The 25,563-nt window shown below is 42.0% G+C and overlaps 1 pseudogene; it reads left to right on the top strand.

The window, feature by feature from the left end:
- LOC120572754 overlaps positions 1-25,563 on the top strand; it is a 572,223-nt pseudogene that overhangs the window by 86,686 nt on the left and 459,974 nt on the right.

Below are 25,563 nucleotides of genomic sequence, written 5' to 3' on the forward strand. Positions count from 1 at the left end.
ACCTACCAAGAGCCTGGGTCTGACCCAGGTTTCTTCCTAAAACGGAGTTTTTCCTCGCCACTGTCGCATTAATGCTTGCTCTTGGGGGAATTACTGGAATTGTTGGGTCTTTGTAAATTATAGAGTGTGGTCTAGACCTACTCTAACTGTAAAGTGTCTCTTGTTATGATTTGATACTATAAATAAAATTGAAATTGAGAGGAAATTCATATTTTCATTGAATCCCAGGTCAGAGCACAGGATCAGTTGATCATCAATCATCAATGATTTCATGTCTAACTTCTTATGTCTTTGACAAAAGGAAAGAGGGAGGTAGGCTGTCTGGCAATTGCAATGAAAATACCTTAAATATAGCTTTTTCTCTAAACCACGTTCTTCATAAGCAGTTTGCACTCCATTAGTAATTTTACTTTAAGGTATTTCTGTCTACCCTGTGTACATATACCATATATGACATATACAGTATAGTAGTGCATATCTGTCAGTCCTGGAAGAGGGATTACTCCCTAACCTAAAGCTTCACTATAAGCTACATTTGAGTGCTAATCTCACCTGGATAGCAATTGGCATCAGTTTATCATCAGGTGTTTCATGGAGCAGGACGAGGGGAGCCATCAAGTACTGCTTCTTCCCATTGATGGTGTTTGCCTTGACTCCATCCAAAAGCTTGTAGTCACACAGGAATATGTTGCCTTTCTGTTTGAAAGTTTAGTGAGGTTGAGAGACTATTTGACTCACATGCATACAGTGTGGATATTACATACACTAAGTAAACATTCAACATGCAATTCCTAATTGAACATGTCATGGGGCAGAACACAATTGTTTCAAATACTAAGGTCAATCAAGATCAGGACATTCACCTGCATTTCATTTCTCAAGCTACCCTGACCATGGAGGAAGACCATGTCATCAGTGACAGGAAAGTTATCGGGCAGAGCTGAACAACGTCGGATCAACATGGGGTTGAGACCATTTAGATACTGGTAGCCAAAAAAAGCGTCCTCCTTCCAATGTTCCTGGACATAGTCTGAAAAAATGAACAGAGTTAAACTTGACTGAGTTTCAAAATGTTGGCTAGAAAATATTACTCTGCCACTGTTATCAGTTTATGTGTACACTGCATGTAAAACTGAAACAAGGAAAACAATGTTTTACACATGGAAAAATCATAAAATTAGGATACCCTAACTTAAGGTTTAGACACGTTTACTTATGTCACCTTTTTGAGCCAAGTACAGAAGCCAATAAATGATTTAGTATTTAGTAGTTTGTTTTGTTGTTAGGTAGGAATGCAATCGAATATCTGAGTAAATACAGTATAGTGTACTACCAGGTGCGTAGTACAGCTATTAATTCTAGCATCTTTTTGGGCCCTCCTTACATGAGGGCACTGGATACTCAGTCCCCCAGTCCGACGCCCCTGTGTACTACTATAAATACAGTATCAAGTATTTCATGAAACGTCCATGATAGTACCTGATATGTCAGTCCGTTTGGAGCAGAACACCCGATTGATATCATCAATATTTGTCCAGTTCTTCTTGCACTCAGCCAGACCCTTAAGTTGCAGTTCAGTCAACCTAGAAAATGAAAGTAGAGTAACTTCATTATACTGCCTTAAATCACATTGATAGTCAGGTACATAGTAACACAGATAGATTTCTGACAGAAATTGAGGACCTTACCCGGTGGCTGCAGTGTAGAGAAACTCTGTGGTCTTAGTAAAGGAGAAGCGGATCTCACAAGGCAAAGAAAGAGGGTCCGTTGACTTCATGCAGTGGGGTATTCCCTCTGCATACACATGCCAGCTGGAATAAATATAGAAGAGAAGAGAGGTAAGGAACTTTGGACTACATACCAGTGTAACTCCCATTTATCTAAGAATAATGTACTGTCCTTGGCACGTATTTATTTATGTAATATTGCACTTTTGCAGCATACTGTATGTTATAGTATAATGAATTTAAATAAACCCTGGCAGGTGTAACAACGTCATATTGTGGTTCCTTTCTCATTGTGTGCCATGAATGTATATTAACCAAAGGTGGAGGAGGTTTGGAAGCATGTTAGTTTTGGAGTACATGAAATAAAAATGTGTTGCTCTGAGCTCTCACCGATAGGCCTTCTCTCTTTGACCGAGTTCCATCTGCCGACTGTACGTGCCAAGATGATGGTTGTCTTCGAAGACTCTCAGAGCTTGTTGAAAGAACCACAACACAGTTTGAATTTGTTAATACTGTATATACATTATAGTATGTTGGCATGAATTTACTCCAGTCTTCTTATAGACCGGCTGGCAGAATGTGTCTTTATTTTATGCTTTCTGTGGTCAGTGAACAGCGTACAGGATGCCAAGCTAATTTAGACAAACCTGTTCCCTCTCGGAAGCGGTGCACCTTGCTGTCAGTGATCCAGCGGTAGATAGGAAAGTTGTAGGTATCTCCCTCAGGAGATTTCACTTCCACCTTGGCAGGGAACCAAGAGTCTTCAGGGAACAGTGGGAGAGGCTGTTTGTCCAGCTCTATCAGGACCAGCTTTCCAATGGAGACAGGGCAGGACATCAACTGGAGTAATAAAAAAAAAGAAAAAAAAAGTGTTTATACATTACTTGACATTACAATACAAAGCAACTTACATTAAGTGCATACAACCATTTTGATACAACCCAAAAATTGCAAGAATCATGCAACTTCATCAAATATGCTGAACTGCTTCAAGTGCTACTTCAGCCATGCTTTAGTTTGTTAGAAACATTGCCCGTTTCATGTTTTTGCCTTACTAACTCTCATGTCATTTCATACTCTGACACTCCCTCCTGCTTTGTATGGACCAGACATTTTGACTGGTCATAGTAGGAAAAGCCCAGCTGAAATTGATAACCTTAAGGATGGCTCAATTCCATCAAGTGTCCCAGTAAGCGCACACACACACAAACACACAAACACATACACACACACACACACACACACATACATACACACACGAACAGAGAGAGTGTCCCAGTAAGCTATTTCAGTGAGTCAGCATGCACAATACAATACTATACCACATACTTGATGGCAATATAGTGTAGTCCATAGCATAACAATGATATGAATATACAACATAATAGTATATATAAATATGTAAATAAATAAATATAAATAAATAAAAATTATATATATATATAGACCCAGGGTGACCAATAGTGATCTGCTAGCCAATCATGAGTGATTTTTCTTGTTTTGTTAAATTTTTCAGCCAATACCTGAGTGAAGAAATTCGAGCCAGGTCAGACACTCTCTGGCTAGGCGCGGTGTCGCTGCTATTCATATGTTAATTAGAGCCATTGGCACCTCCGTGGGAGGCGATATTTTATTTCCCACTATTGCCACGCCAAGACCCGCCCTTCTATAGCTACTATTGGCCAGGCATCCATGCTTACACAAGGCAACGTAACCTGATTTGTTCAGGTCCTATCCCCTGACTAATCGGCTATCCTAACCTTAACCACTCGAGGTGAAATGCCTAACACCGACCAATCAAGCTGCTTCGTAGGGCGCGTCTTGGCGTGGCCATAGTGGGATTCGTAATTTTGCCTGCGGGAGCTCTCCACATACGTCATGGTTCGTTTCTGTCAATATGTGGCACAGACGAAGGCGACGTTCACAGGCTGTAAATTGTCGTTAACTGCCGAAAATTAGGGAGATTTCCAGGCGTTTAAAGACGTTTACGGGGACGAAAATCCCACTTTTCATGCAGTGTTAGATACTGAAACCTACGCTACCGGTAGGAATCGGACCGGATTAGTATGCAAATTTCGGTTCCTCATTTCGGTTCCACTTAATGTGTTGACTGAAATATTTTCGTAAAAATATCACACATTCTCTGTAGTCTACCGTTAGCTAGATACCGTAAATGTAGGCTACTTTTAAAATGCCAAATTTTCCCTCTGGACTCACCAAAACGTATAAGAAAATTACGGCTACCACATCTATAAAAAAGCCTTTCTTTGATGTCATTTTTCAGTTTTTCAAGAATCGGTTTAGGAATCGGAATCGTTTTAAAAGTACCGGTTTGGCATTGGAATTGTAAAAATCCAAACGCTACACAACCCTAGTTCTACCCCCATACTCACCTGCTCCTAATCAGCCCCTTATGTACCGGTCCATTTCCTAAATTCTTTGCCGGATTGTCTTGTGTGTTACTGTCTAACTCCAGCCTGTAATTGTCTGTTCTGTCCCTGTTTGTTTTTGGACCTTGGATTCAGTTTGCCCGTTCGGTTTTGTTTGTCTGTGTGACTGATTTCATAGATTAACCCTGCATAAACACTGATAAGTAAACTGAACTTTCCTTGCAATTCTGACTCGTGATATTGGATTCTTGCCTACCATTTTGTGAAACCTACCAGCTACATTTAAAAACAGCCAAGACATCAAACAAGAGATGAAGATAGAGTATATTTGATAAACAATAACTGAGCCGTAACATCTCAATACTATACAATACAAATGTAAAAGGATGGAGAAAATCAAAACTTGTGCAATACAATCACAGTATTTGATGTGAATAAGATCTCATATAGGCAACGTTGAGGAAGCATGTAATACATTTAAACGGAGAGAGGGATATTTCAGACTCACTGTTCCTTTGGTGAATTGTAAAGCTCCTTTGAGCCACGTGCGTTCGCTCTCCCCATCTGTTCCTACCAGCTTAATGAAGACATTGTTAAAAGTGGAGGCATAGGCAAGATCGCCAGTGGATAGAGTCACTTCATAATTCACCATTTTCACTCTGGAAAGCAGCAGAATCCTGGTGGGGAGAGATCAATAATAACTATTCTCAGCATGGATTAGGTTAACTACCACTAGATGAAACTGAGTGCAAAACATCTTTGAAATACTGGTATCACAATGAAAATGGCATTATAAGACCTACTATTAAATTGGTCTTTTAAATTCCATGAAAGCCTCTCTCTTACCTGTTAATGAGACCAAAATGTTCCTTTGATGAACTGTTCTTTTGATAAGAGTAGTCACCACTGACTGCTCTTTTTATACATACACTTTGGTGGGAGTGTCCTGTTAGTAGGCGTAGTAAATAGTCAGTAGGAGTAGTAAATAGTCAACTGTGGTGATGAAATATATATGTATATGTATATGACGTGAGCATCACAGTCAAATAAAAATATTACAAAATAACAAAACAAAGGGTTCACTTACAAAGTTTATCCAGATTCATCAGATTTAGATTTATTATATATATATAAAAAATCTGTAACATGATAGTAAGCAATTTCTATGGCATTGCAAATACATATAGTGGATTATACAGTAGAGAGAATTCAGTGACAAGTAAACAAAGTAAATGCAAATATTAGTTATGGAATCACCAAATGCACAAATCAATGAGTTATTTTTATTGTTTCTAACAAAAAACATACACTCAGTGTTATGAAATGATCCTGTGTGTCGTATTAGAGGGGAGGAACAAACCACCCATATCTTCGGACGGTTCATGTCCTGCGTGTCACTGAAACGCACATTTTGTACTTTTTACTGCACTACATTGGGCAGCATGTCTGTTAAGCGTAAGCTTTTTTAAATGACGCCAAATCTCTCCCGATGTAGAGCATCTTGGTGTAAAGACTAATTTTTAACCATTAATGCGGCAAAAAGCAGAGAGATGGCAATAGATTTAGTTCAGGAGAAATGAACACACACACAGCTCATGAGTGCATAACAAGCTTAAAAAATAGAGCTCATCAAAAGAATAGTTGGGAGGAGGACCATGGCTGTTCATGTCATGTTTACTTGATCTGTTTCCTCATACTTCTGGTTTGGTGCCTGCTTCCCTGTACAGACACTTATTCCAGTGTTCTTTTGTGTTTTGGGGAGTGAGGAAGTGAACACACCTGTTGGGGGTTTTCTTTTGTCATTTTAAATGGAAAATGAAAAAAAAACTGTATAGTAAGTGTAAGTGAAATGTATTAGTATGTATTTCCACAGACTGCAGAACAGCTGCGTTTCGGCTGTGTCCCAGCTCTGGCGGTCCACAGCCCTCCGGAGCAGATACGCAGAGCTTCTATTTTTGCCGGACGCCGGATAGCTCCCCAGCATTTCAGCACAGGGCAGATAGTGCGGGACAGGAAGTACATTTTTGAATTGCAATTTTACAAAACACACAGAAATTACAACATTACACATTATGGTCCAAATATTTGCATATGTGTTCCAGCTCGATACGTGAGTCCATCTCTGCGTATCGCTACAACGTGTAACCTAAGACAGCCAATCTTGGCTCACAAACTGATGAGATATACTATGGATTTTACTATACTCGATACTAAGGAGGCAATTTGGTTGGCGTATAAAAAATTATTTAATTCAGTACCCAGCCCTAATCATGACGCCTCTGTAAAAAGTACGAGCATATATATTATGTGCATGTAATCAAACCCAAACGAACACTTTTTTTAAGTGTCTGTACAGGGAAGCAGGCACAGAGCCACAAGGATGAAGAAATAGACATTTACAGGCCGGCTACATTGCAGAAATAACGTCTGCGGAGCGGATGCTCAAACACTACGCTTTTACTATGATCTATGAAACTGGCGATACCGGGGCACAAGACTGGCGTGTAAGTGGTGCATATGATCGGAAATACGTGTTTCTCAGGAGTGTTTTAATCCAAACCACAATCTTTTTCCTAATCTTAACTAGTCCCTTTGGTGCCTAATCTTAACTTTCATTGCGGCAAAACACCCATATTTTGTGGACACAATTTTACTGTAAGGTCTGGTGCTTTGTACCAGACTCAACGCCCCCTATTCTTGGGTTAACTGAAACACCAACTACTATGAAGGTAAATATGGTGCAAAACGTGAGAGCTTGTAGAATACAATGTGAGAACTTGCAGAACAAAAAAATTGAACTTGTATGTTAAAATTTGCACTTGTAAAATAAAAATGTGCACTTGTAAAATAAAAATTTGCACTTGTAAAATAAAAATGTGCACTTGTGAAATAAAAATTTGCACTTGTAAAAATTATTCACATTTGAAGTCACAAAAAAAAAAAAAACATGAGAGCTTGTAAAAAAATCTGAACTTGTAAATTGAAATTTGCACTTGTAGAAAAAAATATTCACAAATGTGTGATTGATATTTGCATGAACACAATGACAGCTGCAAACTTGTAATGCAACATTTACTCATGTACTTTTTTTTTACTCAGGTTGATTTTCCATCACAACCACAACTCAGTGATTACAACCTCTCGAATCTGTCACTGTATGCTCTCGCATCACCAAGAGGCTATCTCTGCGCCATTTTGCAACACTTGTTGCGATACATTTGGTGCAAAACTAATTTGTACCTGTGGACTTAGGCTGTGGAGCTCTGATCCAACAGAACGGGAAAGCAGGGTTTCTATCGCCAGATGAGGGACAACTCTGTCCGGCTTATTTAGCTATGTCGCATGGAAGCCTGGTTAAATAGCAAGCTAGCGTTAGCTAACTAACCAACCAGCCTGATTCTAAATAAATACCTTTTAATTATTAATTTTTTACAAGTTTTTTACAAGTGCAAATTTTTATTTTACAAGTGCAAATTTTTATTTTACAAGTGCAAATTTTAACATACAAGTTAAATTTTTTCTGCAAGTTCTCACATTGTATTCTACAAGCTCTCACGTTTTGCACCATATTTACCTTCATAAACTACAGCTAATACGACGGAGCACCGTAGCTGGCATCACATGACCAGCCAAGTTTCGTAGGATATTTTATGTGTTGCTGTGCATACATTTATACATTTTCCTCCAATATGACTAGGATAACATTATCCACACATTAATCCACCATGCAAAATAATGTAATACTGCACCTTGTGGGCAACAATTTTGATGTCTGCCTTGGACAAACAGCGTAGATGTCTCGCGGGAAAGCCCGCTGACATTCAGAACTTTCTTTAGCGGAGACGGAGCCGAGCAGCAGCAACATCTTAAAACTCACCGAGATCTGCATTCTTGCACTGTGCCGTCTGTAAACCGGTGTGAGCTTTATAGAGAAGCCTACAGCAAACAGGACGTCACAGATGTTTAACCTTTGTGTTTTCTTCCCGTCGAACATACACATACACAAAACAGACCGGGTCAAAATTGACCCGGTCTGTTTTGCCAGTTTATTAAGCATGAAGTTTAAATTATCACCCAATTCTGTGTTACATCATCTAAGCCAACTTCTTTCCAACCTTTTACCACTAGTTTTACTTATTTTTGGAATTTATGGTGAATAAACTTAATTTACATTAAATAATACCTAATTTTGGGGTAAAATAAGCAAACATCATGAATTATTTTCATTATAGTTATAGGCATACTTCACTGATTAGCATTAAGCTTTGTATCAGTAGAAACCCACAATACAGAGATCTCTGGTCTCAGGGGGACATGAGGGAGGGAAGCATGGTCATTAGAAAATACTACTGGGTTTCTACTGATACAAAGCTTAAGGCTAATCAGTGAAGAATCCCTTTAAGATCAGATGAATCTATGTTTATGGATAATCACTGACTGGTACATGTTAGTGATTAGTCAGGATATGGTTTTGAAACCATTTTATTCTTTTTAATGGCAGCCAATAATCACACCTGGTGTCTTCCCGGGTAAAAAACAAAAAGGACTAAACTAATTCATGGAAAATGGTCTTGTCCCCATTTAGGAAAAGACAATTCAAAGGTGTTATAACAACAAGTTTACAAAGCTGTAGTTGTGTCTGTATGTTTGTATTTGTGAGTGTGTGTGTGTGTGTGTTTGTGTGTGTGTGTGTGTGTGCATGTCTGCGCGTGCGTGTGTGCACGCACATCTGCATGTACATGTGTGTGTGTGTGTGTGTGTGTGTGTGTGTGTGTGGTGTGTGTGCACGCAAGCATGTGTGTGTATGCGTGTGTGTGTGTTCATCTGCTGTAAAGCACAATAGTGCCCCATTACACCACCGGGTCAAAATTGACCGGGGAAGACCACAACTGCTATCAAATTAAATAAAACACCCAAAATTCAATAAAAGTAGTGATCATAAATTTTACTTGTGAAAAACGTCATTGGGAACCACCCATGTTATTATTGGTTAATTTGGTAAACAGAAACCCATATTTCAGATAAAGAAACTTTGAAAACGGGTCAAATTTGAGCCGAAGACAACACAAGGGTTGACTGTTCTTTTTTCCTCATTCCAAAAAACACAAATCAGTCATACTTCACATGATCTGTTAACATCAGTATGAAGAACAAAGATGAGAAACCCTGATTGGATCACATCTATTGTAAAGTGACACTTCCTTTGACTTGTTCAACCGTGTTGGTCCTGAGACTTGTCCATGTTGGCAGCTAATGGCTGACATATGATCTGTTTCCTCATACTTCTGGCTCTGTGTCTGCTTCCCTGTACAGACATTTATTCCAGTGTTCTTTTGTGATCAAATCTTCCAAACACTGCTCAGAGTGTCAAGTGATTGCATTTTGAAAAACAGGTTTCTGTCTATTTCTTTTGGCATACATCTAGGATGGCCAACATGTATTGTGAACCTAAATTACAGTTTTTTACAATCACTTTGCAACTAATTTCAGAAACTTGACATCATTTTTCAAAACTCTAGACACAAAACTCACAACGGTCATCACTTGTAACACAGACTGTCTAATGTTCAAAACATTGCATCATTCATTCATATCTTTAAAGAAATCTTGCACTTTCAAAATCATTGGATGAAAAAACTAATATATTGTGAAATACCATTGAAACATTACTTTAGATCACCCACACACAAGCTACCCATAGTTTCACTGTGTCGTTGTTCGTACAATCATTAAATATTGTAGTACAAAATAGGTGATACATGTTTCATTATGGTACTACATATAAATATATCCCTGTAAAAGTACTGCAGTAATAGAGAGAATACTACAGACACAGTGGAATCATTGAAAAAAACCTGAAATATATTGATGAAAAACAGTACAGTATGATCACAACATAGGTTTATTAGAATCAAAGCAAAATAATTAGCTACAAAATAGAAAAGACCGTAGTACTGTAAAACATCAAATGCAGTATTCCTCAACTTGCTTGTACTTTAAAAAGCAAAACAAAGAAGTGATTACTGTACTTCTATATCTTCATCAACTCTGTCTTGTGGATTTGGCCACAGGTTCTCATCTACATCGCAATTAGCCAAACATCTTGGAAAAAACCTTCGGCATGGCAAACAATGTGGTACAAGTATATATATATATATATATTAGGGCTGTCAATCGATTAAAAAAAATTAACTAATTAATTGCACAATTTGCTGTAAAATAATCGCGATTAATTGCTTTTTTAAATTGAGACTGAAGCTTATAATAATCCATCCATCCATCCATCCATCTTCGTCCGCTTATCCGGTGTCGGGTCGCGGGGGGAGCAGCTCCAGCAGGGGACCCCAAACTTCCCTTTCCCGAGCAACATTAACCAGCTCCGACTGGGGGATCCCGAGGCGTTCCCAGGCCAGGTTGGAGATATAATCCCTCCACCTAGTCCTGGGTCTTCCCCGAGGCCTCCTCCCAGCTGGACGTGCCTGGAACACCTCCCTAGGGGGGGCGCCCAGGGGGCATCCTCACCAGATGCCCGAACCACCTCAACTGGCTCCTTTCGACGCCGAGAGGCAGTGGCTCTACTCCGAGCTCCTCACGGATGACTGAGCTTCTCACCCTATCTCTAAGGGAGACGCCAGCCACCCTCCTGAGGAAACCCATTTCGCCGCTTGCACCCTTGGATCTCGTTCTTTCGGTCATGACCCAGCCTTCATGACCATAGGTGAGGGTAGGAGAAACCGACCGGTAGATCGAGAGCTTTGCCTTCTGGCTCAGCTCTCTTTTCGTCCAACGGTGCGATAGATGGAATGTAATACCGCACCCGCTGCGCCCGATTCTCCGACCAATCTCCGCTCCACATTGTCCCTCACTGCGAACAAAACCCCAAGGTACTTGAACTCCTTCACTTGGGGTAAGGACTCATTCCCTACCTGGAGAAGGCATTCCATCGGTTTCCTGCTGAGAACCATGGCCTCCGATTTAGAGGTGCTGATCCTCATCCCAACCGCTTCAACTTTCGTGCGAACCGATCCAGTGAGTGCTGAAGGTGCCGAGGCCGATGATGCCATCAGGACCACATCATCTGCAAAAAGCAGCGATGAGATCCCCAGCCCACCGAACCGCAACCCCTCCCCACCCCGACTACGCCTCGATATCCTGTCCACAAATATTACAAACAGGATTGGTGACAAAGCGCGCCCTGGCGGAGGCCAACCCTCACCTGAAACGAGTCCGACTTACTGCCGAGAACCCGGACACAGCTCTCACTTTGGTCGTACAGATTGGATGGCCCTGAGTAGAGACCCCTCACCCCATACTCCTGCAGCACCTCCCACAGTATCTCCCGGGGGACCCGTGATACGCCTCTCCAAATCCACAAAACACATGTAGACCGGTTGAGCATACTCCCAGGCCCCCTCCAGGATCCTTGCGAGTGAAGAGCTGGTCCGTTGTTCCACGACCAGGACGGAATCCGCTTGTTCCTCCTCAACCTGAGGTTCGACTATCGGCCGAACCCTCCTTTCCAGCACCTTGGAGTAGACTTTACCAGGGAGGCTGAGAAGTGTGATACCCCTGTAATTGGCACACACCCTCTGGTCCCCCCTTTTTACAAAGGGGAACCACCACCCCCAGTCTGCCACTCGCTTGGCACTGTTCCGAACTTCCACGCAATGTTGAAGAGACGTGTCAACCAGGACAGCCCCTCCACACCCAGAGCCTTGGGCATTTCTGGACGGATCTCATCAATCCCCGGGGCTTTGCCACTGTGGAGTTGTTTGACTACATCAGTGACTTCCGCCCGGAAATCGACGACAATCCCCCGTCATCCTCCAGCTCTGCCTCTAACATAGAGGGCGTATTAGTCGGATTCAGGAGTTCCTCAAAATGCTCCTTCCACCGCCCTATTACCTCCTCAGTTGAGGTCAACAGTGTCCCATCTTTACTGTACACAGCTAGGATGGTTCCGCTTCCCCCTCCTGAGGTGGCGAACAGTTTTCCAGAAGCACTTTGGTGCCGCGACCGAAGTCCCTTCTCCATGTCTTCTCCAAACTTCTCCCACACCCGCTGCTTTGCCTCTTTCACGGCAGAGGCTGCAGCCCTTCGGCCCTCCGGTACCCTGCAACTGCCTCCGGAGTCCTCTGGGATAACATATCCCGGAAAGACTCCTTCTTCAGTCGGAGGGCTCCCCTGACCACCGGTGTCCACCACGGTGTTCGTGGGTTACCGCCCCTTGAGGCACCTAAGACCCTAAGACCACAGCTCCTCGCCGCAGCTTCAGCAATGGAAACTTTGAACATTGTCCACTCTGGTTCAATGCCCCCAGCCTCCACAGGGATGCCACAGCGCCGCGGAGGTGCGAGTTGAAGAGTCCGTTGGACAGGGGCCTCCTCCAGACGTTCCCAATTTACCCGCACTAACGTTTGGGCTTACCGGGTCTGTCCAGAGTCTTCCCCCACCCCTGACCCAACTCACCACCAGATGGTGATCGGTTGACAGCTCTGCCCCTCTCTTCACCCGAGTGTGTCCAAAACATACGGCCTCAGATCAGATGAAACGATTATAAAATCGATCATTGACCTTCGGCCTAGGGTGCTCTGGTACCAGGTACACTTATGAGCATCCCTATGTTCGAACATGGTGTTCGTTATAGACAATCCATGACTAGCACAGAAGTCCAACAACAAACAACCACTCTGGTTTAGGTCAGGGGAGGCCGTTCCTCCCAATCACGCCTCTCCAGGTGTCTCCATCATTGCCCATGTGCGTTGAAGTCCCCCAGCAGAACAATGGATTCCCCACTGGCCCCATGCAGGACTCCACTCAAGGTCTCCAAGAAGCGGAATACTCCGAACTCCTGTTTGGTGCATATGCACAAACAACAGTCAGAGTTTTCCCCCACAACCCGCAGGCGTAGGGAGGCGACCCTCGTCCACCGGGGTAAACTCCACCGCAGCGGCGCTCAGCCGGGGGGCTTGTTAGTATCCCCCACACCCCCCCCCGGCGGCCGCACACCCTGAGCAACTCCGAAGAAGAAAAGAGTCCAACCCTATCCAGGAGTACAGTTCCAGAACCGGGACTGTGCGTAGAGGTAAGCCCCACCAGATCTAACTACCGGTGGCGCTCCACCTCCCGCACCAGTTCCGGCTCCTTCCCCACAAGAGGTGGCACGTTCCACGTCCCCAGAGCCAGCGTCTGCTGCCCGGGTCTGGTCCGCCGAGGCCCCTGACCTTCACTGCCACCCATGTGGCACGCGCACCCGGCCCAGCGGTTCCTCCCACAGGTGGTGGGCCCATGGGCTGGAGAGATGGGAGCCACGTAGCTTGTTCGGGCTGTGCCCGGCCGGGCTCCGTGGCAAACCCAGCCACCAGCGCGCCGACGAGCCCGCCCGTCTGGGCCTGGCTCCAGACGGGGGGCCCCGGGCTTCCTCCTGGCAGGGTCACTCCATTTCTACCTTGTTTTTCCATTGGGGTTTTTGAACCATTCTTTGTCTGGCCCCTCACCTGAGACCACTTTGCCTTGGGAGACCCTACCAGGAGCACAAAGCTCCAGACAACACAGCCCTCAGGTTCACAGAGACACACAAACCTCTCCACCACGATAAGGTGATGGTTCACGGAGATTATATTAATGGATATTTAAATGCTAAATCACTTAACTTTGCAAATATGAAGAAAAAAACAAACAAGGAAAGGTTCTGCTAAGTTCAGAATGTTTAATATCTTTCAGAACAACAGCAGCAACAATTTGGCTTATTTAGTCCTGCTGAAGGCTGCTGGAAACGGCCAGAAACTGTCTGACTTGAGAGCAGATTTTTGTCACCGTCCCCGGCTGCTGTCGCCTGCTCTCGTCTACTTTACAGGCGAGGCGCAGTTCATCTCCAACGAGCCTATGTTCAGTCGGCGGCAGGGCAGTCGGGACTCACCCGGAAATGGCGAGCGGAATGAGGTGACTAGTCTCTCAAAATCTGACGAAAATCTTCTAAACTGACCTTTGTTGAGCTGAAATGAAGACAGATTCAGCAACTGCACGGCCTATTTCTCGCTTAAAATGTTCTCAGAAACATGTTTCAGTGAACTATTTTAGTACAATATGAGATCGTATTCTGAACGGCCGCCATGACAGTCTGGCTTTGGATTTCCGGAGAAAACAAACCCATGTGACGCGTTCGTCCAATCAGCTGCCGGTTTTCATTACTTGGGCAACAATACCATTGACATATATAAGAACAATACAGAGTAGCGCCGCCTGCTGTTATGTAGACGTATTACGTTTCTCAGCCGCCACATGAAGTAAACAAACACAGCTGCGTTAATTTCGTTAATTTTTTTTAACGAGTTAAATATTAAAAAATTAACGCAAAAATTAACGCGTTAATTTTGACAGCCCTAATATAAGTATCTCAATCATCAGTAACGAGTTGGCAGAATTGGACAAGCAATTCCTAGGGTCTGCATCCATACAGTGCAGTACTGTCAATACTGTAAATAGTCTGAAAGGTAGTACATGGAACCATAGAAACAGTGTCTGATAAACAGTAATACATTACAGTAAAGAATGATGATGAAATATTACATCCATAGATACTGTATTCTGATTGGTTCATGCTCCACACTAATTGGTGACAATGAATCTGGTTATCTTGAAACTTTCATGATCTAAACATGGAATATTGTTTGTCTGTTTCCATACAACTAGTCATTACAGTTTTTTACAATTGCTTACACACTAAAATTAAAACTTTCCCACAATTAGCAAAACCTTACACTCAAGGAGCAAAACACTAGCCTATATTTGCACAACTGTAAGCACATTGTCAGCTTCACACTTTTTGCAAAACATTACACACAGTGATTTCAAAACACTAAACACACTTGTATGCATTTGACACAGACATTTATCATGATGTCACTTCCTTGCAATTTCAAAGCAAAGGCTTTCAAATGAACACCCATGAACCAATTGGTTAAACACAGCCACCAGGTATGCAAACACATGACTGCTAAATCGGGGTTTAAGCACTATATAAAATGCAGCAGGTAAGTTCACCTGCCTTCAACCAAAATGGAAGGAGTCAGAAGAAGAAGAAGAATGAGAGTGAGAGGGATAATCCACAGAGGAGGAAAAGGAGGTAGAGGAAGAGGAAGAGGCCCAGCCAGAGGTAAAGGCACACTAGTGGACCATGTTGTGAACCACGAATTGATGCTGAGGGAGACTGGACTAAGGGTCAGCCAAATCTTAGTAGATATACAGTGGCATCTGTCATAAGGACATTTAGACAAGGAAACAGGTCAAAGAAAATCTGTCTACAGTAATCAGCTGCTTATTGGATGCACCATATCAGCACTTTTGATACCCCTCCCTGGGACATGAGGATTGAGGGTCGAGAACGACAAGGAGGAAGGGGGCCCATATTCACGCGAGGGTTTACGATCTCCGGCCCCAGGCTCAGGTAGCCCTCACTGAGGCCCCAGGCTCAGGTACCCCTCACTGAGGCCCCAGGCTCAGGTACCCCTCATTGAGACCCCAGGCTCAGGTACCCCTCACTGAGGCCATGGAGGACGCCTGTGACCAAATCTACGCTGCAGCTGTGCAAGGATGGATTCGACATTCAAGACGGTTCTTCCCACGTTGTCTTGCCAACGAGGATATCGCCTGTGATGTTGATGAAATTCTCTTGGCCGGATCCAGCTAGGCGAAGAGATAATGTCTAGTATTTCTTTACTTTTTCAGATCTTTTTTTTTTGTTTTGTCTGTTTTTTCTGTGATTGTAACCTGTACTGGATAGAATATTTTAGGTTTGTTGTTTGTGGAGCAAACAGTGTTATGCACACTACTGTCGTAGAATGAAAACTGGGACATGTTTTGTTGTTGATTCTCCAGAGAAATAAATTATATTTCCTCAGTCTGCAGCATTGGTCTTGTGTAGTGTTTGGTGAACTTATTGTAAATTTCTCTGTGTACTTCATTTACAGTACTCTAATCACTGAGAAGTAGAATTGCTAAATGTGTTTTAGGTTAGCAACAGCAGTGTGTATCTGGTTAAAACGTAATTAAGTCAAATGAAAGGTGTGTTTCATATGGTAACAACATATGTTTTTTTAAATTAGTGTATAGTTTTTGCAAGAGTGTTTCATTTTGCAAAGGTGCAAAGGTGTTTTGCTAATTGGGTGTGTGGTTGTGCTAATTGTGTGTAGTGTTTTGAAAACACGGGCCCTTTTTTGAAAATCGTGCTTAAGCAATCCAAAAAAACTGTAAGAGTAATGCAACAGTTACTTATCATTTTGAGCAGTTGTATCCATTGATAGTTAGATGATTGTAATGGAATGAATAGACAATCATCTGAAATGTAATGGTGAATTGCTTTTTGAAATAGTAGTACTTTGATGTTAAGTTGTGTCATATTGAACAGCTGATCTTTGTTAAATGAACACATGATCTTTGGTTTATGTGTATTGTATCCAAGCAATAGAAACAAGTGTTAGAGTTTTGAAAAAATGTGTATTTTGATCATTGGTTGTGAGTTTTGTGTCTAGAGTTTTGAAAAATGACGTCAAGGTTCTGAAATTATTGCCAAAGTGATTGTTGTCTGAATCTGATGGAGGGTCTCTGGTCTCAGCTGAAGACACCTTTGTCCAACATGTCTCCAGGATTTAGAGAAACACTCTCACACTTGTTTCATGCTTCTTGCAGTCAGGGACAGACGGCGATACAGTGCCTTGCAAAATAATTCACCCTTGGCTTTTTACCTATTTTGTTACATGTTTTTTAATCTGAATTGTATGTGATGAATTAGAACACAATAGTCTAAGTTGGTGAAGTGAAATGAGAAAAATATATACATAAAACTATTTTTTAGAAATAAAAAACAGAAAAAGTCAATGTGCATAACTATTCACCCACCCTAAGTCAATCCTTTGTAGAGCCACCTTGCAGCAATCACAGCTCCAAGTCTCTATGAGCTCGTCACATCTGATCACTGGGACTTCTGCCCAGTCCTCCTTGTGTATGAAAATCCTTCAAGTTGGATGTTCAGCTGAGATGATGAGACCATTAAACACACAACTGTCTGTGTGTGTGTGTGTGTGTGTGTGTGTGTGTGTGTGTGTGTCTGTGTGTGTGTAGACCATTAAACACACAACTGTTTGGATCCTTTACTCTTTATAGCATGGTTTAATACTTTAACTACATTCTCCTGATGATACTTACACACGTTGAAGTTACATTTTCAATGCAGGACTGTCACTTGTAACAGAGTATTTGAGTATTTGTGTGTGTGTGTGTGTGTGTGTGTGTGTGTGTGTGTGTGTGTGTGTGTGTGTGTGTGTGTGTGTGTGTGTGTGTGTGTGTGTGTGTGTGTGTGTGTATCTATGTGTGTGCGTGCATGTGTCTCTGTGTGTGTATGTAAGCGTGTGTCTCTGGGGGTGTGTGTGTGTGTGTGTGTGTGTGTGTGTGTGTGTGTGTGTGTGTGTGTGTGTGTGTGTGTCTAATAGACAGCTATTGTGACCAGTGAGCTTAGGTATAGCAGGACTTTATCAAGCAAGGAGACTTTAAAAACACATCTTTTTGCGTCTGTAATAAATGCACATTACACAGTATTATATTACTTAATTATAAAGTATATAGTTAGGTTTATAATGCCGTATTTTTAGAGGGGGGATGTTTTCCCAGGAAAAGAGATTACAGGTTTCCCTGATGTTAACAAACTCCACCAGACTCCATGTAAATAATCAGGACTTTTAGCGTGTATAGAGCCAGCATATCTCCATCAGACTCCATGTAAATAATCAGGACTTTTAGCGTGTATAGAGCCAGCATATCTCCACCAGACTCCATGTAAATAATCAGGACTTTTAGCGTGTATAGAGCCAGCATATCTCCACCAGACTCCATGTAAATAATCAGGACTTTTAGCGTGTATAGAGCCAGCATATCTCCACCAGACTCCATGTAAATAATCAGGACTTTTAGCGTGTATAGAGCCAGCATATCTCCACCAGACTCCATGTAAATAATCAGGACTTTTAGCGTGTATAGAGCCAGCATATCTCCACATGTAAATGGGTGAATTAAGGGTTTATTTCAACCAAACCAGAGTGGTGATTGTTGGAACAGTGGAAAGATGAACCAAGACGGCTTTTGATAGTTTTTTTTGTTTCTGTCCACTTTGAAATAAGTGTGTTTAATAATCATAACATTTCTGTCTGGTGGAAATTCGAATAAAAATGCTTAAAATTAATCTATATTTAGTAATTTCTCCTTATACGTCCACATTATTTTAAATATAGAAAGACTTTACACAATATTTCATACTCAAGTAAAGTACAAGTACCTTGAGTTAATTACAGTACTTGAGTAAATGTACTCAGTTACTCAGTTGACTAACATGAACTCTGGAAAAAAGGAATTGAACGTGTGGAATGATTTGGACAAGGCTTTGAAATAAGTGTGTTTAATAATGTTCCATTTGTGGTCTTAGAGCGCCATCTAGTGGCCAATAGATATAAGGACAAAATGAAACCTATATTCTTTACTACATTGGGTTCTATTGATTCCCATTACTATCCAGAATTATTTGGTTGTTTGCACGCACAACTTTTTATTGCATAGCAATAATGTATATTGCATTTAATTATGTATACTGCAGAGTGATTTGTTGCTTATTGCTCTTTAATGTGTATATATGTACATTCATTATGTACAGGTTATATTGGCATATTCTGTATTTCCTTATTTTACAGAAAACCACACACACACACACACACACACACACACACACACATACTATTGCAAGCCACAACCACTTTATTCACTGCTGGATTTGGATATCAATAAATGTGTTGAACTAAAAGCGAAGGTTGCAGCGACTCTCTTACCGGAGGACATCTTAAGATGCTCAAAATAAATTATTAAATATATATACGGCAACACTGTCCATTGATCAAAGCTACATTTCTGTAAATAATACTTTCCCAATAAAAAAGATATTGGGCTGTTTGTCATCGTGCTTTAAGATGTTTGAATGTGTTTTTGGTAAAAAACAATGAAGCTGAAATATAAAGTTTCTGACTCACTGAGTACGTTTACATTCACACCAATATTATTTAATATTTGATCCAGGTCATGTAAACAGCATATTCTGGCTGGATATTCATAATGATGAAGACGTGTGTGATGTGAGCTTTGTTGTATTATTGTTTTCAATTCATATTAATTTGAAATAGAACATCTTTATAAGCTAAGACATAAAGAAGTATCTGGATGGAAAAAGCTTTTTAAACTTCATATTTGGACAGAAAGTAGCTTTTGGGTGGAGTTCACCTTTTAAACGTCCTGGAGCTGCACACACACACACACACACACACACACACACACACACACACACACACACACACACACACAACACACACACACACAACACACACACACACACACACACACACCCACACACACACACACACACACACACAGCCTCCTGTACAGCAGGGGGCGCTGTGCACCTACAAGCTGTTAGTAATCCGCCATTAAAGAAGAGAAGAGGAAGAGGAGGCGCTGTGCTGGATCTCAGGACCAGAGAGGAATGGAGGAGGACGACCAGAACCCGGAGCAGCGGAGCACCGAGGTCCCCAGAAGACCAGCAGCAGACTGGGACTCTGATAGCAGCCATGTTCAGGTCCGTGTTCTCCTCTCATAGACCGGTACTGGCTGGAGCAGCTTTCTGCCGCTGGCGCACCAAATGCTGGCTCGGCTCTAATGGTCGGCTCTTTGGAAAGTAGAGAGGGGGAGACCTACTAGATTCAGAGTTCTCCTCCTAGAATGTAATGTGAAATGTAACATGTTCACACCTCTCGGTGTATCGTCCGTTCATTGTGTTGTTAGAGATCTAATGTGGGAATAGAAAGACGTGTTTTTAGAGAGAGAGGAACAAACAATGGAGCGTTTTCCCTCCAAAACTAACAGACGGAGCTGAACACAGGAAACACACCGCGGATACATCAGGACTTTTAGCGTGTATAGAGCCAGCATATCTCCACCAGACTCCATGTAAATAATCAGGACTTTTAGCGCGTATAGAGCCAGCATATCTCCACCAGACTCCATGTAAATAATCAGGACTTTTAGCGTGTATAGAGCCAGCATATCTCCACCAGACTCCATGTAAATAATCAGGACTTTTAGCGTGTATAGAGCCAGCATATCTCCACCAGACTCCATGTAAATAATTCAGGACTTTTAGCGTGTATAGAGCCAGCATATCTCCACCAGACTCCATGTAAATAATCAGGACTTTTAGCGTGTATAGAGCCAGCATATCTCCACCAGACTCCATGTAAATAATCAGGACTTTTAGCGTGTATAGAGCCAGCATATCTCCACCAGACTCCATGTAAATAATCAGGACTTTTAGCGTGTATAGAGCCAGCATATCTCCACCAGACTCCATGTAAATAATCAGGACTTTTAGCGTGTATAGAGCCAGCATATCTCCACCAGACTCCATGTAAATAATCAGGACTTTTAGCGTGTATAGAGCCAGCATATCTCCACCAGACTCCATGTAAATAATCAGGACTTTTAGCGTGTATAGAGCCAGCATATCTCCACCAGACTCCATGTGAATAATCAGGACTTTTAGCGTGTATAGAGCCAGCATATCTCCACCAGACTCCATGTAAATAATCAGGACTTTTAGCGTGTATAGAGCCAGCATATCTCCACATGTAAATGGGTGAATTAAGGGTTTATTTCAACCAAACCAGAGTGGTGATTGTTGGAACAGTGGAAAGATGAACCAAGATGGCTTTTGGTAGTTTTATTTAGTTTCTTTCCACTTTGAATGAAGTGTGTTTATTCAACATTTCTGTTTTATTTAAATGGAGTCTGGTGGAAAAATAAATTAATATGCTGAAAATGAATCTATATTTATATTTAGACGGCCTTTGTTTTTAGAGAGAGCGGAACGTGTGTGTGTGTGTGTGTGTGTGTGTGTGTGTGTGTGTGTGTGTGTGTGTGTGTGTGTGTGTGTGTGTGTGTGTGTGTGTGTGTGTGTGTGTGTGTGTGTGTGTGTGTGTGTGTGTGTGTGTGTGTGTGTGTGTGTGTGTGTGTGTGTGTGTGTGTGTGTGTGTGTGTGTGTGTGTGTGTGTGTGTGTGTGGTGACTCTAGAGTCCTAGTGAAAGAACCAAAGAGTCTCCCCTGTTCTTTCTGACCACGGTGGGAGATCTGCAGCAGGAGAAGTTAACCCTCTTCTTGATTTCATGTTGTTTATGGAGAAGGAAAACCAGGAAATGAGTCATAAGGGCTGCCTAATATTCATTCGAATATCATTATTATTATTTTAAATATTCAAATAAAGAAGTTCGGAGTCAAAGCACTAATAGCGGAACACACCCGATTAGAAGGGCTACGAATCCAGATCAACATGCCCTGGATTTCTCTCAGTTACCCGGCTTCACCTAACCTAACAACCATGGTCCCCCATAACCGGTGTCACGACGGTGGTAAACAACAAAACCAGTCAACCATCAGGGTTTCCCAATCCAGCGGCGCTTACGCGTTCACATAAAAGAGGCGTTGTTTACACAGCACGACCAATCGCAAACATCTACCAGAGCTGCATATTTTACATAAGAAGAGCAAACTATAATTCTCCATAAATATGAAGAACACAGACACGGTTTTACAGGAAAAATGCAATACAGTCGCTGCTTCCTAAAACAGGAAGAAAAGCTGGCAACGAAATAGCCGACGCTGTAGATGTGTAAACTCTTATTAGAGCTTAGATCGGGCCCAAAACATCAAGCCCGACCCTACCTGAGCCCGTGCCCGTTGTGTCTGAGCCCGGCCCGGCACATTAACTGGAATTATGAACCAGAGCATGATTTAAACATGTTTTTTTATAACTGACGTTCTCAACTACAATTGTGAGTTGTTCGAACTGCAGAAATCTGTTTAGAAGGGATATGCTTGGAGAAGTAACAAAAGAGGACATTGAAGTCTGACTATCATCTTTTCTGCCATAGCCAGCCTGCTTCATGTGTCTGTTCGTTTTATTTGCTGTCATAGGCGAGCTGCGTGCCACACTTAAAATGGTTAAAATGGTTCCATACCTCCGACTTTCCTCCAAACTTACTCAAAGGTAATTCTCCTGTTTTTAGTTACTTAGTTACTTTACATCTTCAAGCTCCATGTTGCACTTAAAGTGATGGTTCGGAGTAATTCACCCTAGGGTCCTTTGCACCATGACCTCGAGCCAAACAGCCCCCCAGAAGCTTTTTTCACCTGGGTCTAACATTGGGCGAGTTAGCGTAGAGTAGCGTTAGCCGCTGATTAGCTTAGCGCAGGGGCTAATGGACCCACGTTTGTATCTCGTAAATGACCCCACTAATAATGCCCGAAATGATACCAAACTTCTACACTAGTGTATATATAGGTTATGCTCTCATAAAACGATGGATTGGAAAGTTTGTAAGTACACCAGAAGTTTATGAACACTTGCCTGCTCACTTCTGCTCTCTGTTGCTGCTGCTGCTGCTACCTGCAGTTAGACGAGTGCTTAGGCCTGTCTACAAATTACTACACCGAAAAGAGATACAACAAAAATATGTATTCATTTAATGATTAAATAAGGTAATGTCTCCAAACTTACCTCAATTATTACTTGTCTCCTGCTAGTTATATTACAGCACTTACTTTAAAAAATAAGTTAAATTAAAAAATATTTTTGTTGCATCTCTTTTCGGTGTTGTAATTTGTAGATGTCCCTAAGCACTCGTCTCACAGCAGCAAAAACAACAGCAGAGAGCAGAAGCCAGCAGGCAAGTGTTATTTACATAAACTTCTGGTGTACTTACAAACTTTCCAATCCATCGTTTTATGAGTGCATAACCTATATATATACTAGTGTAGACCTTTGGTATCATTTCGGGCATTATTAGTGGGGTCATTTAAGAGATACAAACGTGGGTCCATTAGCCCCGCGCTAAGCTATTCAGCGGCTAACGCTACTCTACGCTAACTCGCCCAATGTAAGACCCAGGTGAAAAAAGCTTCTGTGGGGGTGTTTGGCTCAAAGTCATGGTGCAAAGGACCCTAGGGTAAATTACTCCGAACCATCTTGTAAACTTAACTGCTGGCTGAACAAGCCATCCTCCCCCGCTGGAGCGGTAAATCTATGTATTAAAGGTCCCATGACATAGTGCTCTTTGGATGCTTTCATATAGTGGTCCCCTAATACTGTATCTGAAGTCTCTTTTATATAGACCTTAGTGGTCCCCTAATACTGTATCTGAAGTCTCTTTTATATAGACCTTAGTGGTCCCCTAATACTGTATCTGAAGTCTCTTTTATATAGGCCTTAGTGGTCCCCTAATACTGTATCTGAAGTCTCTTTTCTATAGACCTTAGTGGTCCCCTAATACTGTATCTGAAGTCTCTTTTATATAGACCTTAGTGGTCCCCTAATACTGTATCTGAAGTCTCTTTTATATAGGCTTAGTGGTCCCCTAATACTGTATCTGAAGTCTCTTTTCTATAGACCTTAGTGGTCCCCTAATACTGTATCTGAAGTCTCTTTTATATAGGCCTTAGTGGTCCCCTAATACTGTATCTGAAGTATCTTTTCTATAGACCTTAGTCGTCCCCTAATACTGTATTTGAAGTCTCTTTCCCGAAATTCAGCCTTGGTGCAGAATTACAGCCACTAGAGCCAGTCCCACAATGAGCTTTCCTTAGGATGTGCCATTTCTGTGTCTGTAGCTATTGAGAAGGAGGGGGGGGGCAAGGTGGAGGGTGGAGCTGTGGTCTTGACCAACTGCCACTTTGCTCGTTAGAAAGCCATGATGTCTGTCTCTCTCTCTCTCTCTCTCTCTCTCTCTCTCTCTCTCTCTCTCTCTCTCTCTCTCTCTCTCTCTCTCTCTCTCGTGGGTGGGCCAAATTCTGTGGGCGGGCAAAGCAGAGAAAGGGGAGGTAACCTTGCTCCTTATGACCTCATAAGGAGAAGAGTCCTGATTGGCCCATCTGAGCTTTCATTTTCTCAAAGGCAGAGCAGGATACCCAGGGCTCGGCTTACACCTATCACCATTTCTAGCCACTGGGGGACCATAGACAGGCCGGGGGAACTCATATTAATGTTAAAAAACCTCATAAAGTGAAATTTTAAGACCAAAACGGAGGCATGTGGCTTCTTAAAGGGGTGATAGAATGATTATATAGGGTATGTCACACTGTTCCTTAAGGTCTCCTAATGGGGTATTTAACATTGGTTGGGCTGAAAATGTCCCAGGTGCTATTTTTTTGCCCTTATGCATCCCTGTGTAATGGCTCTATTTGGAACGACTGCTTTTCTTCCAAATATGGTATGCCTATGAATATTTAGATGAACTGCGCGCTGACTGGTTGAGGAACCAATCACACATTTTTCACACACACACACACAGAGCTGCGCACACACAAACAGACACACTGTCTTGTGCAGATTGTGGAGCTTGTGAAGTCCAACACTGTCTTACCAAATTTGCAATTAGACATCAATTTTCGTAAAATGGCCCATATTTGAGCTTTACATAGTTGACTTCTCGCATAAAGGCTCAGAAGTGAATTTAGTAATGGAATATCCGAGATCTGCGCGACCTAGATTCAGAGGACTAGCTGACCTCAGGTCAGTGGTCAGCCTATGTAAATGTTGGGGCGTGACAAAGACTAGCGACTAGAGGCAAATTAGGCTCTAGTCTCTAGGCAGGTGACTCGTTGGGATTGCCCGTTTTCAGAGGCAGTCAAATTGAGAGATTTGCAGAGGAAAGAGGGGTCAATGGGATTTTGAGGTTACAATTGTTTCACAGGGATTAAAGTTCTCCGTCAGTAGAAATGCCATAACTTATTGATCCAGCTCCAATGAGAAAAAGAAATGGGGGGGGGGGGTGTATCACTTTTTCTTTTTGTAAGGCAACTAGAAATATTAGGTCCAATGAATGAATATGAATTTTGTGATGTTTAATGTTTACAGAGTCTCAATCAGTGACCGCTCAAGAAGATGCATCAGCCATGAGTTTCGCAATGCTGTAGCCTAGCTACATGCTTGTCTCCTTAGCCCGTTGGCTTAAAAAACACATGACCGTGGAGTATGCGCTATAGCAAAGAAAACAAAACGTCTCGCGCTGTTCTACTAAGAAGCTAACGTTCGTCGGTTAGAATGGGCAAGTGTCCAAGGTGGAACTAATTGTGACACCTCCATAATACAGTTTTTTTTCTTTTCTTTCATCCAATCATCCATATGACTTGGCTTGAAAAAAAGTTCTTTTTTTTCACTTTAATCCCTGGTTTCATTACAACTTGCCTGAAAAATTTTGAATATTTTGGAAGGTTATGAAGAGGACATTTGCTTCCATAATATGTCTGCAACCGGCACATATTTTCCTTCATTTTGTCAAAAATTATTGTAGGAAGAGTTAAAATTG

The sequence above is a fragment of the Perca fluviatilis genome, chromosome 14 (genome assembly GCF_010015445.1).
Source record: "Perca fluviatilis chromosome 14, GENO_Pfluv_1.0, whole genome shotgun sequence".
Lineage (NCBI taxonomy): Eukaryota > Metazoa > Chordata > Actinopteri > Perciformes > Percidae > Perca > Perca fluviatilis.